Source organism: Scyliorhinus canicula, chromosome 8, assembly GCF_902713615.1.
Source record: "Scyliorhinus canicula chromosome 8, sScyCan1.1, whole genome shotgun sequence".
Lineage (NCBI taxonomy): Eukaryota > Metazoa > Chordata > Chondrichthyes > Carcharhiniformes > Scyliorhinidae > Scyliorhinus > Scyliorhinus canicula.
The window spans coordinates 63,490,991-63,502,197 of NC_052153.1; positions in this window are offsets into that span (position 1 = coordinate 63,490,991).

An 11,207-nucleotide genomic window follows, 5' to 3' on the forward strand; every position below is an offset into this window, starting at 1 on the left:
GTTGAATCTGCATCTCCCGCTCTGTCGGCAGTGCATTCTAAATCTTAAATGCTTTGTTTTTTAAAAATCTTTCCTCATGTTGAGGGCACAACAGGATATTTCCTCTTGTGGGAAAATCAAGAACTGTGGGTCACAGTTTAAAAATAAAGGGTTACCCATTTAAGGCAGATGAGGAAATATTTTTTTCTGGCAGAGGGTTGTGAGTCTTTGGAAATCTCTCTTTAAAGATGGTTGAGGCAGAGTTTGAATATCATGAAGACAAAGCTTGATAGATTCTTGATAAGCAAAGGGGTGCAAGGTTATCGGATGTAGGCAGCAATGTGGAGTTGGAGTTAAAATTACATCAGCCATGATCTTATTGAAAGGCGGAGCAGGCTTGAGGTGCTAAGTGGCTACTCTTTCTAAATCGTATGTTGCTGTTGGTTCTTTTGCCAATCACCTTAAGTCTCTAGCTTCCATTATTGACCCTCCAACCAAAGAAAACTGTTTCTCTCTGGTTACCCACACTTCAAGATTTTAAACTCCTGTACAAAATCTCTTCTGAGCCTCCTCTGCTCGAAAGAGAGCACCCTCGGCTTCTTCAGTCTTTCAACTGAAACCTTTCATTCCTGGAATAATTCAAGTAAATCTTTTCTGTACCTTCTCTAAAGCCTTCTTGGCCTTTCTAAAGTGTTCAGAATTGGACACGATACTCCATTGGGTCCAAAGTCATATTTTGTACATAAGCTCAGCGTAACCTCCTGTTTTTTTGTATACTATGCCTCTACTTACAAAGCCTAGGATCCTGGAAATGGGGGAGACGATGACGTGGCACAATATTACTGGACTAGTAATCCAAATGCCCAGGCTAATACCATTGCCGGGGGGTGGGGGGTTCAAGTCTCATCATGGCAGCTGGTTGACTTTGAATTCAATTAATAAATATATGGAACTGAAAGTTAGCCTCACCATCCATGATCAATTGTCATTGATACCCATCTGATTCACAGATGTCCTTTAGGGAAGGAAACCTGCCATCCTTACTTGTGATGGGGCCTGCATGTAACTGCAGACCCGTAACTGCCCTCTTAGCAAGCTATTAAGTTCAAGGGCAATTGGGGATGGATAACAATTGCTGGTTTTTCCAGTGATGCCCACATCCCGAAAGACGTGCTTGTTCGGTGAATAGGATGTTCTCAATTCTCCCTCAGTGATCCCAAGAAAGAGTTAAAAAAAAGTGTTCTTAAAATAAATATAAAATTGATTGAATTCAAAAGTAACAAACAGCAATCGACTCTTGAAATAAAATGCACTAAGTTTTGCCTCATAATCCAGCTTTTTACGGTGCTATTGTCACCAACACTATAGATCCACCATTTTTTTCCACTGCATTTGAAATCAATTAAGGGCGGCACGGTAGCACAGTGGTTAGCACCGTTGCTTCACAGTGCCAGTTCGATTCCCGGCTTGGGTCACTGTGCGGAGTCTGGGCGTTCTCCCCTTATGTGCCTGGGTTTCCTCCGGGTGCTCCAGTTTCCTCCCACAAGTCCCGAAAGACGTGCTTGTTCGGTGAATTAGATGTTCTCAATTCTCCCTCTGTGTGCCTGAACAGGTGCCATAATGTGACACTGACTGAGGTGATAGCGCAGGACTTTGCAAAGCATTTTGAGGAGCAGGGCAGGGTTATGATGGAAACGTTTAAGCAGTCAATTGAGGAGGCGCTTGGCCCGATTCAGGAGAAGGGGATTTTCACAGTAACTTCATTGAAGTGTTAATGTAAGCCTACTTATGACACTAATAAACATTATTATTACTATATGAAGTTTTAAAAAAATTACGTGGAACATGCCATTCTTACCATAAAGGTTTCCAATGGAGCATGCCTCATTCCTGGATTTATCTATACTTTCAAATGTCATCAGATTGGATGGGGGCGTTTTGAAGGACTGGATGCACAAATTTAAATTTGCCACTGACTGACTCACTTGCAAATGTATTAAATGTTGGTCTGCAGGCATTGTCAGTGCTAATTTCTATAGTAAAATCTATTTACTTGCACACTATAGTGTTGTAAGAGAAAAGAGGCACTCAACACAATTTACAGGGAAGGTCAGATTAATTTGTAAACTTTCATTGTCTTACTCCTCTCCATCTGATGTCATTGCAATAAATCAGTGAGCTGAGCGCCACATGAACTGGAAGTACCTATCTGAAGGCTGCATGTAAATGCTTGAAACAATCTGGAGGAGGGGATTTAGAGGTTTAGCTGCTGCCTGTGATGCCATCGATCGCGCAATTGCAGCATATATGTAACCACAATTGCTTCTTACGTTTGTATGCAATTGCTCTGTACTAATGTGACGTAGACCCATTCTCTTTTTTAAAACATTTTATTGAAGGCATTTTTAAATATTTACAAACACTAAACGACAAAACCAAAAAGACCCAGTAAATACAATCCCTAACGACCATACCAGCTCACAAAACCCTTCCCTCCCCTCAGAAACCACCCACTAACCCGCCTACCGCTCCGGCCATCTGCCTTCTTTTTCCAACTTTTCGTTCCCCCCCCCACCAACCAGAAACTACGCCCAAACCAAACGAAAACCACCATCCATCACCAACCCCCCCCCCCAACCCACCCTGCTGACAACTTAATCCTCCTTGAAGAAATTAATAAATGGCCTCCACCTCAAAGTGAACACCTCCCGCCCCACGAATGGTGGACTTGATCTTTCCCAGCTGCAGAAATCCTGCCAGGTCGCTCACCTATACCCCAGCCTTCAGCGCTCCGAGTCTCGCAAGCACAAAGGGGGAGGCAAAGGCCAAAACATCGGCCCCTCTCCCCATCTGCATTCTGGGAACCTCCGCCACCTCCGGATTTGGAATTACCTCTGTCCCCAAAACGTTACCCATAACATCCAAAAAGCCCTGCCAGAATCCCCTCAACTTCAGGCAAGCCCAGAATAAATGAACATGATTCGCTGGACCCCCCGCAGATCGCCCACATCTATCCTCCACACCCGAGAAGAACCAACTCATCCTCAACACTGTCATGGGGGCCCTGTGCATCACCTTAAACTGAATAAGGCTCAGCCTTGCACACAACTAGGATGCATTCACCTTCCGTAAGGCTTCCCTCCACACTCCAGCCCACACTGCCCCTCCCAACTCCTACTCCCACTTACGCCCAACTTCCTCCCCGGAAAGTTCACAACACCAGGGTCCCGGGTTTGATTCCCGCTTGAGTCACTGTGCGGAGTCTGCGCATTCTCCCTGTATCTGCGTGGGGTTCCTCCGGGTGCTCCAGTTTCCTTCCACAAGTCCTGAAAGACGTGAATTGAACATTCTGAATTCTCCCTCTGTGACCCAAACAGGTGCCGGGATGTGGCGACTAGGGGCTTTTCACAGTAACTTCATTGCAGTGTTAATGTAAGCCTACTTGTGACAATAATAAAGATTATAAAGATTATTATCCTGCAGCACCAGGGGTGGCAGTCCCGGAAACGACAGCACCTTTTTCCTAACAAAGTCCCTAACCTGCAGATATCTGAATCCATTCCCCTTTGAGAACAGATACTTCCCCTCCAGCTCCTCCAGGACGGTGAACATTTCCCCAATGAATAAAGCCCTAAAATATTCTATTCAACCTGCCGCCACCCACGGAAACTCACCTCCAGCCCCGCCAGCATTAACCGATGATTATCACAGATCAGCACCCAGAAAGACATGCCTCCCAAACGAAAGTGCTGCCTACACTGTTTCTAGACCCTCAGTGCTGATACCACCATCGGGCTCGTGGAGTACCTGACTGGCAAAAGCGGAAGGTGCATCAACTACAGTGCCCTCAAACTGGTCCCCCGATACGAGGCTGCCTCCATCCGCCCCCGAACCGACCTCTCCTCCACTGCCCATTTCCTCAGCATAGTTACGTTTGCTGCCCAGTAATAGTTCATTAAATTCGGCAACACCAACTACCACCACCCAGCCTCCCCTCGCTCCCTCTCCAGGAACACCCTCCCAACCCATAGGACCTTCCCCAACCACACAAACCTCAAAATCATACCGTTCACCTTCCTAAAAAAGGATTGGGGACAAATGTTGGAAGGTTCTGGAACACAAACACTTTGGATGCATTGTCATTTTTACTGTCTGTACCCGTCCCGGCAGCGACAATGGCAACACATCCTGCTTTTTAAAGTCCACCTTCATTCCCTCCACCAGCCGCATCAGATTCAACTTGTGCAGTTGTCCAACTCCCTGCCACCTGTATCCCAAGGTAGCAAAAACCTACCACTACCAACCGAAATGGCAGTTCCCCCAACCTTCCTGCCTGCCCCCACGTTGATTGGAAACATCTCGCTTTCCCCTATATTCAAGTTATACCCTGAGAAGAGCCAAACTCCCCCAGCATCCCCATGATCTTATCGAAACACCCAACCGGGTCCGAAATATACAAACAGAGGTTGTCTACATACAACAAAACCCAGTGCTCAATGCTCCCCGCACTCGATGCCTCTCCACCCCCTTGAATTCCAAAAACGCCATTGCCAACAGCTCAATCATTAAGGCAAGGAGCACTGGGGAGAGTGGCCATATCTACCTCATCCCCCCGTGCAACCCAAAATAACCCGAGCTGACCTTATTTGTTCAAACACTCGCCTTAGGCGCCTTATGCAACAGGCATACCCACTTCACAAACGCCTGCCTAAACCTGAACCTACCCTGCAGCTCAAACAAATACTCCCATTCGACTTGGTCAAACCCCTTCTCCCCATCCATTGCCATAACCACTTCAACCTCCCGCCCCTCCAAGGGCATCATAATAACATTGAGTAAGCTCCGAACATTCGCGGGCAACTGCTGCCCCCTCACAAACCCCGTCTGGAACTCCCCTACAACCCCCGGCACACATTTCTCTATCCGTGCGCCAACATCTTCGCCAACACCCTTGCATCTACAGTGAGATCGGGCGATACAACCCATTTTGCTCCAGGTCCTTCTTTAGGATAAGTGAAATCCATTCACCCAATTGTTCCGGGACCTGTCTGTGGCCAACGAACAAGCAAAAAAATAGCCAGATAGCCACGAATCAGGGGAAAGTAGCCAAAGCATGAGAGGGAGAGATAGACCAGGAGAAGTGGGGGGGCAGCTAAACCTAAGAGGAAAGAAAGGCGAACAACAGGAGGGGGGGGGGGGGCAGAAGCGGGGGAGGGGGGGAAGAGACAGGGAACAAGAGAGGAGAACCAGAGAGGTGGAGGGGGAGGCATGGAAATGATAGCCGGAAGGAGCGCACGGGAAACAATAACAAACTTGGCATCTACATGAACAGAGAACAAGGAGAATACAGGCGAAAGACGGGAGGGGGTGAGCGCGAGACGACAACGGCAGTGAAATCCGTTCGGGAGAAGCCCGTGACAACACCAACACCAGACCCATTTGAGTATTGCCCACTGTAATTGTTTCTCCAACACCCAAATGTATATCTACCTCCCAGTGTCTCCCCCCCCCCCCCCCCCCCCCACACACACACACACACACACACACAAACAGATGCCGACTTATGTGTTGTAAATAATTTTGCCAATTGTACAGAGTTTCTGCTGTTGAGCTGGTGCATAATACCTTACCAGTTACTTTATTTTATTTTTTATTATTACTTTTGCCTGGTATGTTTGTGCGTGCCCTTCTCTTCTGTATGTATATCTTATTCTGTGTACATAACGGTAAATATACTTTGTTCAAAAACGCAATAAAAAACATTTATAATAGGGAAATCAATGCCTGAGACCGTAAGGGGGGAGCTCCTTTCGCACCCTCGACTCATTAAACATCTCCACCAATAGGTGCCCCAGCTCCGTCCCAAACTTTTTATAAAACGCAACTGGGAACCTATCCTAGCCCAGGACCTTCCCCGTCTGCATCGACCCCACACAGTCCATCACCTCCCTCAACCCAATCAGGCCACCAGTCCTTCCACCTTCACCTCCAAAACACACGGGAACTCCTACCCATCTAGAAACCATCTCATCCCTTCATCGCCATTGGGGGCTCCAACTTATACAGACCCTGAAAAAAAGCCTCAAAAACCCCATTCATCCATCCAGCTCCGATACCACCGTTGCCCCTCTTTTCTCTCCCCCTCCCAATTTCCCTCGCTGCCGCCTACTCTACAACTGATGTGCAAGCCTAATCGCCTTCTCTCCTACTCATATATCGCGCTCCTGGCTATGCGCAGTTGTCCCACCACCTTCCCCTTAGACACAAGCCCAAACTCCATCTGAAGCCTCTGCTTCTCCTTTAATAACACCTCATCCTGCGCCACCGAACACCTCTGATCCGCCCTCAAGATGCCCTCCATCAACCTCACCATTTCCGTCAGTTCCACCTTCTCCTAATGACCTCCATCGAGGCCATCCATTCCTCATGTTCGCCCACTGACTCCTCCACCTTCTGGAGTGCCGGGCCCTCCACTTCCAGCCTCTAGTCCGCTCTCTCAATTGCCGCCCTCAGCGGCTCCACCGCCCTCGTCAGGATCTCTGAGGCCTCCAGCCTCTGCTGCTGGAACTTTGCGTTTAGGAATTCCACCAATTTCTCAGTAGACTATTGAGTGGGAATGCCACCTTTTCTTGTGTCGCACCTTGAATACCCTCTCACTCAAGTTGCTGTCTCCTACTCATCACACCTCTGGTTGAGTAAGCCATAAACCGGACCCACAGATGGAGCACCCGCTATCCCTCAGTAGTCATGCACCTTCAACTAACCGATTTGGGTGAAAAAGAACCATAGAATTCCATCACGAGTGGGAGCCACCAAATGTACGACCACTCACTCCATGGCCACCACCGGAAATCAGACGTAGACCTATTTCCATACATGCTCAAGAGTACAGGGAGTTTTAATTACTCAGAATTAATCTAACTTTAATTGACAATGACATTCCATGCAGTTTATTTGCACTAATTAATTCAATGTTGCGTGTTCAAGCACATCCACCTCTTGCGATGGTAAAGTAATTAAGCATTAAATTAATATGAAAAGATTAATGATTGGTACAAAGATTAAAGATATCGACAGGTATTTTTATCCTTCTTGAAACAATTTCATTCACATTTAAACCAGTGAACTGCGCAGAAGCAGCTATATTTGATGCAGCCAGTTAAAACCTTAAAAATATTGAATCTGCTGTAGACGTTTGATCATATCATGCTCTGGTCCGCAACATTGGTTGTAACGGTCGTAGAGCTGTCGCTTTGCAAAATCTGTTTGCAATAGCATTTACTTCCTTACATATCAGCATAGGGCAGCCATGGGTCAATTCTGTTCTGCATATTTTATTAACCATGATGTATTGCCCTTCTACATTATGACCAACTTTGTGATCTTAGCATAAAAGCTATCAGGATTGAGACCAGTAGTCCCTGGAGCACAATGACAGTGAGATTGGCTATTCTTAGGGGCTTTTAGTGAAGTCAGCAGATGAAATAATATTTTTAAATAATATTTTATTAAGGTATTTGAAAATTTTTATAACAGTAACATAAACAATGACATCAACATGGTAAAATAAACATTCCCCCACCCCCAGCACAATCTTCACGCACCTCAACCATACAACAACAATCTCCCCCCCCCCCCCCCCCCCCCACCTTGGAATACTGCAACTGCTGACATTTAAATTTTTCCTGAGAAAGCCGACGAACGGCTGCCACCCCCGGGAGAACCCTAACATTGACCCTCTTAAGGCAAACTTTATTTTCTCGAGACTGAGAAACTCAGCCATGTCACTAACCAAGGTCTCTACACTCGGGGCTTCAAGCCCCTCCACATTAACAAGATCTGTCTCCGGGCTACCAGGGAGGCAAAGGCCAAGACGTCGGCCTCTTTCGCACCCTGAACTCCCGGATCTTCCGACACTCCAAAAATCGCTACCCTTGGACTCGGCACCAACCATGTTTTTAGTACTGTGGACATCGCCGTTGCAAAATCCTGCCAAAACCCTCTAAGCTTCGGGCACGCTCAAAACTTGTGGACTTGATTTGCTGGGCTTCCCGTGCACCTCGCACACCTATCCTCAACCCCGAAGAACTTACTCATCCCCGCCGCTGTCATGTGTGCCCGGTGGACTACCTTAAATTGTATCAGGCTAAGCCTGGCACATGACGAGAAGGTATTAACACTGCTTAGGGCATTCGCCCATAGCCCCGCCTCTATCTCTCCTCCTAGCTCGTCCTCCCACTTGCCCTTAAGCTCCTCCACTGGTGTTTCCTCCGCCTCCGAAGGCTCCTGGTAATTATCCAATACCTTGCCTCGTCCCTCGGTGTAGTTCAAAATACCCCGACCTCAGCCGGTTCATACGCACATTCGCTACTGGTGCCTGATAGAGCAATCGCACCCAGTCACCAAACCCAAACCTTCCCATCACCTTCCACAGGTAATTCCACTCCACCCGATCAAAAGCCTTCTCCGCATCCATCATTACCACCACCACTGTCTCCTCTCCTTCTGAGGGCATTATAATAACATTTAGAAGCCTTCAAACATTGGCCTTGAGTTGCCTTCCCTTAAGAAATCCCATCTGGTCTTCCCCTATCAACCCCCAGGATACAGTCCTCTATCCTTGTGGCCAGTATCTTAGCCAGCAGTTTGGCATCCACATTCAGTAGAGAAATCGGCCTGTATGACCCGCATTGTTCCGGATCCTTCTCCCGTTTCGGGATCAATGAAATCGAAGCCTGCGATATTGTTGGGGGGACGACTCTCTTCTCTCTTCCTTCGCTAAATGTCCTCACTAGCAGTGGGCTCAATATCTCTGAAAGCTTCTTATAATATTCCACCGGGTAGCCGTCAGACCCCGGAGCCTTGCCCGACTGCATGCCCTCCAGCCCCTTGATTATTTCCTCAATCTCAATCGGGGCTCCCATGCCCTCCACCAGGTCCTCCTCCACCCTCGGGAACCTCAACTGATCCAGAAAATGCCTCATCCCCTCCACCACAGCTGGGGGTTCCTATATAATTTACTATAAAAGTCCTTAAACACCTCGTTCACCCCCGCTGGGTCCAGGACAGTATTAACGTCTCTACTCTTTACTTTACCTATCTCCCTGGCCGCCTCTGTTTTCCTGAGCTGGTGCGCCAACATTCTGCTTGCCTTTTCCCCGTACTCATAGATTCCCCCCCCCTTGCCTTCCTCAACTGTTCCACTGCTTTTCCTGCGGTCAGTAGCCCAAACTCCACCTGTAACCTCCGCCGCTCCCTCAGTAACCCCGCATCCGGGCCTCCGTGTATCTCCTGTCCACCTGGAGTATCTCCTCCACTAATCTATCCCTCTCAGCCTGTTCCACCTTTTCTCAGTGGGCCTGTATCGAGATTAATTCCCCTCTGACTCCTGTCTTCAAAGCTTCCCAGACCGTCGCTGCAGAGACCTCCCCTGTATCATTTGTTTCCAGGTAGTTCTGGATGGACTTGTTAACCCGCCCACAGTTTGCTTCGTCCGCTAGCAACCCAACATCCAGTCTCCACAGCGGGCATTGCCCTCTCTCCACACTAACCCATAGATCCACCCAGTGCGGGGCATGATCCGACACTGCAATTGCCGAGTACTCAGTATCCACCACCTTCGTTATTAGCGCACTGCTCTGAACAAAAAAGTCAATGCGGGATGTGAAAAAAAGGAAAACTCCTTCGTCCTCGGCCGTGCAAACCTCATTGGGTCTACTCACCCCATCATGTGACTCTAAGTCTGAGATCTTACCTAACACTCACCTCATAAATTCCACATCGTTCCGATTCGGAGCATATATGTTCACAAGTACCACTCGCACCCCCTCCAGCTTCCCGCTCACCATTGTGCACCTACCCCCCTTGTCTAACACGATTCCCCCTGCCTCGAATGCCACCCATTGGCTGATAAAGATCGCTACCCCCCTGGTCTTTGAGTCCAGTTCTGAGTGGAACACTTGGCTGACCCACCCCTTCCTCAGTCTCATCTGGTCTGTAACCTTTAGGTGTGTCTCTTGTAGTATTGCCACGTCCGTCTTCAGTTCCCTCAAATGCGCACAAAGGTGAGCCCTCTTGACTGGCCCATTCAGTCCTCTCACGTTCCATGTGATCAGCCCAGATGGGGGGCTTCCAACCACCCCCCCCCCCCCCCCCCCCCCCCACCCCCCCCGACCAAGTAGCCATCACCCTTAGGCCAGCCTCGAGCTCGCGCCCTCCAGCTCCTCGAGTCCCCACTCGGGTTGTCGCAGTTCCCGACCTCCCATTAGTCCCCTAGTAGCAGCTCCTCCCCTGTCAGCAAAGCAGTTCCCCCCCCCCACCCTCCCCCTTAGCAACAACACTAGAAACCCAATCCCCCAAATCAAGCTCCAGCTTATCACCTGCTCACCCCCCACTCCGCTTCCGAAAGGCAGCTGACCCATGCTGACTCGATAGCTCCCGCCCCCTAGCACCAAGCATTCTGTCTCCCTATTGTTCTCTCCTCTCTCACACCACATGAATAAGCATTTTAAAAGCATCACATTCCCCATTAAACCAACATCTGAAAAAAAAGTGAAGGAACAGTCTCTTTAGAAAAATAGTCACCCAAAAAGCAGCACCAAATTCAAAGCCCATCCCCCCCTCTAACAAGGTCCCTGCAAAACAGAGCAACTGTTAACCATCCACACAGCTCATTAGTTCACATAGAGCTACTTAAATTTATACAATCCAGCACCACAAATCGCTGCCACAGTACTTCTCCAAGGCTTAAGTGTCTTTTAATTCACCTCCAGCTTCATTTCTACCCACAGATGAGCTGGGTACAGCATTCCGAACTTCACCCACTTCTTAAAGGGGGTCGTTTTTGCCCGATTGAACCCAGCTTGCCTCTTGGCCAAATCCACTCTCAGGTCCTGATAGATGCGCAACTCACAGTTCTCCCACTTGCTGCTCCGTTCTTTCTTGGCCCACCGCAAAACGTGTTCCTTGTCCATGAAGCGGTGAAAACGCACCACCATGGCACCCAGCGGCTTGTTTGCTCTGGGCTTCCTCGCGAGGGCTCTGTGCGCTCTGTCCAATTCCAGGGGCCGAAGAAACGCCCCAGCCCCCATCAACTTCTCGAACATGTCCGTCACATAGGCCCTCGCATCCGATCCCTCACTGCCTTCAGGGAGGCCAACAATTCTGAGATTCTGCATCCTGGACCTATTCTCCAGGTCCTCCTGCTTCTTCTGCATTCTTTTCTGGCG